Here is a 7,800-nt window from a genome sequence, read left to right as displayed (position 1 = left end):
CTCAATGTAAGACAGGAAGCCGTTAACGTGCTCGAGGAGAACGCAGGCAAAAACCTCTTTGACCTTGGCGGCAGCGGCTTCTTACTCAACACGTCTCAGGAGGCCAGGGAAACAAAAGCAAAAATGAACTATTGGGACCTCATCAAAATGAAACGCTTATTGGGTACTTATCGGGATGAACACTGGGTGTTGCTCATAGACTCAACTTCTGGGCATGTAAAGCAGAATGTACACGACGGGGACAGAGGAAGGCCCATACAGGATAGTTCATCAACTGCAAGCCTGTTCAAATTCTAGTCAGGTGATCAAATTCAGTGTCGAGGTCTGCATTAGGGTTCTGAAACTTCAGAAGGACTGCTTCTACTACCACATGACTCAAATCCAGTTCAATTCAAAAGTTATTGAAGGGGCGCCTGGGTGGCCTAGTCGGTTGAGCGTCCGACTTCCGCTCGGGTTATGATCTCGTGGTCCATGCGTTCGAGCCCCGCGTCGGGCTCTGTGCTGACAGCTCAGAGCCTGGAGCCTGTTTCGGATTCTGTGTCTCCCTCTCTCTCTGCCCCTCCCCTGCTCATGTTCTGTCTCTCTCTCTCTCTCTCTCTCTCTCTCTGTCAAAAATAAATAAACATTAAAAAAAATTCAAAAGTTATTGAATACCTGTCATAAACATCGCCTTATGTTGAACTTTCTCCTTCCATGCTGGCCCCCAGCATTCCATCCTTTCCCCAGCCTCCAGGTCTCCTGCCTTTCTTCTCATCAGTGTGTTGCCCCCATAGGACACTGGGAGCCTGGAGTTCTACATGCCTTTCAGCTGCTTCCTATGACCTCTCCTGCAATAGGTCTGAAAAACAAACAAACAGTCACATTCTCTTGGAATCCCACACAGATTTATGATTAGTGGCGGGTACATTTGAGGGCTCATTCCTGGCTATAATTGCTAATGCCCTCTTCTACCCTAACCGCAGGTAAACACTTGTTTTGCCTTCATCCCAAAGTGAACTTAGTCTTCACTTGTGTTTTGTGTTCTCCTCCAGTTATGTGTAGAGGTGGTCGTGGGGCTCTGCTGTGCTCAGATGAATCAGCCTTATCTTTCTTAGAATATGAGACTCTTAGGGCACCTGGGTGGCTCAGTCAGTCGGGCGTCCAACTGTTGATTTCAGCTCAGGTCATGATCTCACGATTCTTGAGATCAAGCCCCACGTCAGGCTCAGCACTGCCAGCACAGAGCCTGCTTGGGATTCTCTCTCTCCTTCTCTCTCTCTGCCCCTCCCTGGCTCATTCTCTCCCTCACTCAAAATAAACTTAAGAAAAAAAAAAAAAAGAATATGAGACTCTTAAGGGAAGCCAATATCAAGGCTTAACCAACATGCTTTCTAGGCAGAGCTCTTTCGGACCGTGTGGTCTCAGGATCCTTACAAAAGTGATTTTAGTTGTTCTATCAAAGGAATAGTGGTGCTCTTAATTATATGTTATATTTTGAAGCTTTCTATATTAATGAACAGGTACCGAAAACCTTGGTGATTTTAAACTTTAAATGTATTTCCTCTCTGTCAATGAATTATTGCTTTATGTAAAGAGCGTCAGAGAGATACTATTTTTTTTCCTTTTCCAGAGTTAATAAGTTAGTCATAAGAAAGGCCTAAGTTTATGTCTTAAGGGTTACACTTTCAGAGGTTAGTGTTACAAGACGAAAAAAAAAAAAAAACAAAGTTGAGAAATTGAGTGCTATATTCTTTACAGGAAATCCCTGTAAAGGAAACAGGCTTACTCATTCTTTGAACTAAACCTGACCACAAACCTTATCTAGTCGAGGAGGTGGGTCAGAGAAGAGTTTCAGATGTTTCATCTTCAGTACATTTCCTTCTACTGATACAGGTAGTTAATTTGATTTTTCTCTGTGTGATCACGGATTTGGCAAAGACGATGGCCATTTGCAAACTAATGAAAGTTTTCTTTTGTCCTCCAGGTATAACTCATTATTTCCAAGCATGTGTGAGCCAAACGGCTGTTGCATGCTCTCCATGTTCTCTGGCTAGGAAGAAATAATAGTAGAAATCTTTGAAAATGGATATTATTTACACGTTCTTTGGATGCAAAAGCCAGCAGTTACTGAAATAAAGACTTGAAGTTCCTTCCTCTTTTTTTCTGTCTTCAGCACAGAAAATAAGGTAAGAATTGGTACATTTTTTCCCACTAGATTTCCTAACCAGAAAACATAAGTTGAGAAAAGAACTTAAATAATTTTCAAAGTGAATTTCTCTCACAATTCCTTTTCACGAGATTTTTAAATAACAGATTGCCATCTAAGAAAATTGAGATCTTCCTATCTATGGAGTCTTCACTTTATAAAAACATGATGGTTATGAAATATACCTATGTACCATGATTTGAGCATTTTGTGGGACAGGTTCAGAGTAAAAGGACTCAAGATGTTTGTCAAATTCTAATCCCTATCTTGGCTTGATCATAAGATCATAAGGTCAAGTGAGTGAGAGCAGGCACTACACGCTGGATTTTCTGTAATTCCCAGCCAATCAGGTATAAAGCTAACATGGACCATGTGAAAATCATAATAACATTAATTGAATTCAACAGTTACTATTGTCCTAAACCATATCTCTCTGTGTATCTGTGTTCTCAGTGTAGAATCACTGCTGATCCTGTGAGCAATTATAAAGTACTTTGTTTATCTTTGGCAGTAAGATTTTCCTTCCTAAAGCTCTGTTGACACTTACCTTCTCTAGCATTTTCCTCTCTTTCGCCTTATCTCATCAAAAACTTAGGCCAGCAAAAATTTTAGTTCATTGTCAACCAAAGATAATTGAAGGTGTAGCTTTGACCAATGGAGGCAGAGGAATCTTCAACTTCTAACAAAAGAATTGTGGCTCTCAAAAAGCAGGTATGAGATGTTTTGGAGAAGAGACACGTCAGATACTTGAAGATGCCCTGTTGGCCTCCTGTCTTCTTCTGTGACAGGATAGCATGTAGTGATGGCAGTCAGAGGCTTTGAGACCTCTGAATCTGGAAATATTAATCTGGAATAATATTCTTCTAATACTTACCAGATGTGTGATTGTCATTAATATTGGGGACTTCTATTTCAAACAATGTGAGCTTTGGTGGTCCATCAGTAAAACGTGAAGGACAATCATCTTCCCATCTGTGACCAGAAAATAAATGAGAGCAGTGCACTCTATTCAGTGACACCTGTCCATGGTTTTAACTCCTATCAACAGAGACTCTACAGACTGTTTTAGATTAAGTTGTCCTTACCCAATAAAGCATATACTATGCCTCTTGTGTGATTCCATGTGATTCGTGAAAGTGTTTTGGTGATGGTGGAATGAGAATCATCACATAGATGTTAAATAGTCTTCAAAAGCAGACATTGACAAACAAGCCACACAGTGTGTTAGCCCACATAAATGGGGTTTCCAGAATAGGCTTGTCTTTGTGTTGTTCAGTTGCCACCAGTGCTGACAACAGCTGTTATAACTCAGCCCGGACCCACCTCCCCAAGCTCTATTATTTCTTGAGCAGGGCTTCCCGAGGATGCTCCCTGGACCATAGTGATGGTCCTGACACTCGTTTATAAGGTAGATTCCAAAGTTCTCCTGGCGAATCTGATTTAATATGATTTGGAGAGTCCAGAAACCTGCATTTGTAATCAGTATTCCAGGTGACTCTTGAAATCAAGAAAATTTGAAAAACGATGTCCCAGAGAGAGCTGTAGCATGGAAAGAGCTCCAGGCAACCTGAAGTCCTAGACCAGCAGGTGAGTGCATCATGGAGAGAGCTTCTGTTGGCTCTGGTTGGGATGGAAATTTCTGAGGTCTGGAGACTGCTAGGTGTGGTAATTAATTTGCTATAGGCTTTGGATATTCAGACATGGAATCACAGAAATGTTAAAGCTGAAATGATATTAGAAATCATGTTCTCATGGTTCCCTAGCCAAGGAGCTTAAAAACAATACACATTTCCTATCTTAGACCCCAGAAGTTCTGATTCTCTAGCTGTAAGGTGAAGGGACTACTGACACAGTCCAAATAATTCATTTTGCAGATAAGAAAACTGAAGTACAGAGAGAGGCTAAGTATCTTAACTGGAGTCACACAGCAAGTTAATGGTCAAACGTAGATTGATGTGCATTTGTTCTGACTCCTCTCAAAGTATTCTGTATTTATCTGGATGACAGAACTGATCGTGATTTATACACAAAGCTTTGTCCAAGGATTTGAAGATAAGATTTCTGAAACAGGATCCCTGTTCTTAAGGAGCTCCCAGTCTAGTGGGAGAACACAGTATACGAAATAACAATTACAGTGTGGTGTGGATAACTTACCAACAAGGAGTTACTAAGGTCCTGTTGTTGGCCAGCCACTATTCCTGGAGAGAGCATGAAGGCTGGAAAAGACAGACTCAGTTCCCACTGGCATGGAGTTTTGATTCTAGTTGAGGGAGAACTTTTTTTTTTAAGTTTATTTATTTTGAGAGAGAGAAAGGGAGAGAGCATGCATGAGGGGGGAGGGGGCAGAGAGAGAGAGAGAGAGAGAGAGATCCCAAGAAGGCTCTGTGCTGTCAGCCCAGAGCCCAAGACGGGGCTCAAATACTGAACTGTGAGATCATGACCTAAGCCAAAATCAGGAGTTGGACACTTAACCGACTGAGCCACCCAGGTGCCCCAGGGAAGAAATTTTTAAAACAACATATTTTGAGACAGTAACGTGAACTAAGACAAATATAAAATGAGTAATAAAAGATGGTTGCTGGCCAGTACAGTGGTGAGGAAGGAGGGATGAGTTTATTACGCCAATGGCCAGAGAGGGTCTCTCTGGAGAAGAAATGCAAGATAAGACATGAGAGAACCAAATCAAGTCCCACGGGGTTTTATAAATGGTGGCTGGGATGAATTCGGTGTCTCACATACAGTGGAGCTGGTGAAGTCTATAGCATGAAAAGGGCATGCTCAGGTTTGCTTTTTAGGAAGATGTCTCTAGAAGTTGGAGATGGAGAGATTATTCTATGAGGCAAAGTGAAGAAAGGCGAAGGGGAGGCCACATCTTAAAAGGCAGTTGCTGATCTTGCCTTTTTCCTCGACCACAGTCTTTAGAAAAAGAGCCACCAATGGGGATAAACAAAGCAGTGACTCTAGTCCCTGTGCCTGGCTCCCTTCAAGGTGCTCCACCGTCTCATGAAGCCTCTTGCCCCCTGAGCACACTCTCTTCTCAGCAGGTCAGTGGCCAGGTGGAAACATCCTGTGCTCTGGTCTCCACCTGGGCAAACTGGTCTGAATGGACCTTACTGCTATGCATGGCCACGTGCCTCCTACCCAGTCCTGATTTCTCCATGGTTTTGGGGATTCTATTGCTTCCTAATTCCTCACTCTGACCTGCTAGCCTGCAAACTCATTCCCCTAAATGGCGTATACGCTCTGCCCTTGTCCACAAGAGCTCAAACACCACCTCTGGCTTCTCTGCGCATTGTGTGCAGCCTGTGGACTTCACGGCTTATCCCCACCCCTCACATTCCTCCCACTACTTCTTTTTCTTGTCCTGCTCTCTGTCAACTCAGCCCCCCGCCCCTGCCCAAGCTGATCTGATCTATTGGAGCCAAGGCCAGAGGACATTTCTCAGTCCATTTTGTGCCTACTTGGTAGCTTCTGACACTAACATCCCATCTTCCTTGCAGACTCTCTCTGTGCTTAGGATGAAGATGGTCTCTATGTTCTGTTTCTTCTCTTCCTTTTTCGGCTTATTTCGTTTCATCCTTAGCCCTGACCCACCCTTGCCAGGCCGGTGTTCTTTAGGGAAATCTGTCTGCCCTTTCCTGGCAGCTTACAGATGCTCCTGGCTTGAATGCTTCCCCATGCTGCTGACCCCCAGAAGCATTTTTTAAGTTTAATTGTTTATTTTGAGGGGGGAAGGGGAAGAAAGAGAGAATCCCAAGCAGTTTCCACACAGTCAGGGAAGAGCCTGATGCGGGGCTTGAACTCATGAACCCTGAGATCTTGACCTGAGCCAAGGTGGGACGCTTAACCAACTTAGCCACCCAGGCACCCCACAGAAGCATTTCTGAGTCCTACCCAGCTGTCTTCGCAATGCTCCAACTGGATCCCCAAAGACAGCTCAAGCTCACTATTTCTGTTAGGGAAACAGTAATTATTGACAAAAAAATATAGATATTAAAATCACTTTCTCCTCCTGCATCTGAAGATGTTGGAGATAATAGCGTGTGTTCGTGTGTGTGTGTGTGTGTGTGTGTGTGTTGGAAACTGGTTGAAATGAAGAATTTTATAAGATGAGGAAAGTCAAGCATTTATTTATGAGAAAACATGGGAATACCTGGAAAGAAAGGTCCTGGGCAAGTTGGGGAGTGGAGGCAGTGGTTTCAGGAAGGGCAGCAAGGCAGGGAGGGGTGAGGAGAGGAACTTGGTTGTCTGGTTAGATGTTGAAAGAGAAAGAGATTGATTTTTTCAGCTTCCTAAAGAATATGGATATTGCGGGGAGACTTTTAAAGGGGCCAAGTGACAGTTCATGTAACCTTTCTTTCCTTTCTCTTCCTTCCTTCCTTCCTCTTTCTCCCTCTTTTCTTTCTTTCTTTCTTTCTTTCTTTCTTTCTTTCTTTCTTTCTTTCTTTCTTTTCTTTTCTGTCTTTTCTTCCTTCCTTTTTACTTTTTCTTTTCTGTCATCACTGTATTTATTTCTGTAATGCATTCTTCTGTATTGCTTATTTGCATGTTTATGTTGACAAAGACACTCTTCTCTTTCTTTTTTAACTGTATATTTATTTTACAGAGAGAGAGAGAGAGAGAGAGAGAGAGAGAGAACATGAGCAGGGGGAGGGGCAGAGAGAGACAGAGGGAGACAGAATCTGAAGCAGGCTCTGCATTGTCAGCACAGAGCCCGACTTGGGACTCAAACTCGCTCGTGAACCGTGAGATCACGACCTGAGCTGAAGTTGGATGCTTAACTTACTAAGTCACATGGGCATCTTGACAAAGGGTCTCTTCTTGACCAAACTTTAGTCCAGCTCCTCTGAGACCTCTTCTCCACTAGGCCTCCACCCTGGCCCCAGTCATATGTTTGGTCTGCCCAGACCAGCCTTAGCAAAGCGTCCTGCTAAATCATCCTTCTACACTTGATAGTGATCAAAGTCCTCTACTCCCATCCTTGATATCTAAGCCCTTGATTCACCTTGAGCAAGAACTCCGTTAGATCCATTTAGTAAGAATCTCTCTACCCTTGATGTCTCTTTAGTAACTTTCCATCCCCTGACCCCCTCACCTTGCTCTTTGACTATAAATTCTCCCTCGTCCTTGCTGTATTCTGAGTTGAGCTTGATTTCTCTCTCCTATTGCAATAGTTTTGAATAAAAGTATTTCTTACTGTTTCAGTAAGTGTCAGTAAAATTTTATTATTTAACATTTTTCTCACAAAAACATGTTTTTGACGTGAAATAAAAGTGTCAATGAAATTTAAAAAATAAAACAAAGAATTCAAAATGAAAAAACAACAACAACGTTGTTTTTCACATTGTGACAGATCCTTGAGGCAGGGACTTTACTGTTTATTTTGTCCACCCCCTCTCCCAACTTTAAAGAGCCTAAGACTTTAGGCTCTTTGGGAGCCTAAAGTATGGGAGTGTCTTAGGGGGAATTCTTAGACAAAACTCAGGGATAAGTTTTCTTATACCTACCACCCCAAGAGTAACCCACAGAGTAATACAGAGTAATTTTTACATTAGTGATAATAGTTCAGGACTCTAAAAGGACAGATGAAAACAGTCATATTAAAAAATTTACTT

The 7,800-nt window shown here is 42.5% G+C and overlaps 1 protein-coding gene across 4 annotated transcripts in view; it reads left to right on the top strand.

Moving 5' to 3' along the window:
- The first annotated feature begins 1,777 nt into the window (after window positions 1-1,777).
- Window positions 1,778-7,800, top strand: part of IL18RAP (interleukin 18 receptor accessory protein) — a 33,729-nt gene continuing 27,706 nt past the window's right edge. For 3 of the 4 annotated variants that reach the window (XM_047068503.1, XM_047068504.1, XM_047068502.1), the window contains exons 1-2: window positions 1,780-1,872; window positions 1,964-2,165. The gene's annotated coding sequence lies outside the window, so the exon portion shown is untranslated. Of the gene's footprint in view, window positions 1,873-1,963; window positions 2,166-7,800 lie in introns of all 4 variants that reach the window. The other variant, XM_047068505.1, reaches the window with a different exon arrangement.

The sequence above is a fragment of the Lynx rufus genome, unplaced genomic scaffold, assembly GCF_022079265.1.
Source record: "Lynx rufus isolate CCGP_SWC_20201006 ecotype Redwood Valley unplaced genomic scaffold, mLynRuf1.p SCAF_8, whole genome shotgun sequence".
NCBI lineage: Eukaryota > Metazoa > Chordata > Mammalia > Carnivora > Felidae > Lynx > Lynx rufus.
The sequence above is the reverse complement of the archived record's forward strand: the minus strand, read 5'-3'. Positions and strand labels throughout refer to the sequence as shown.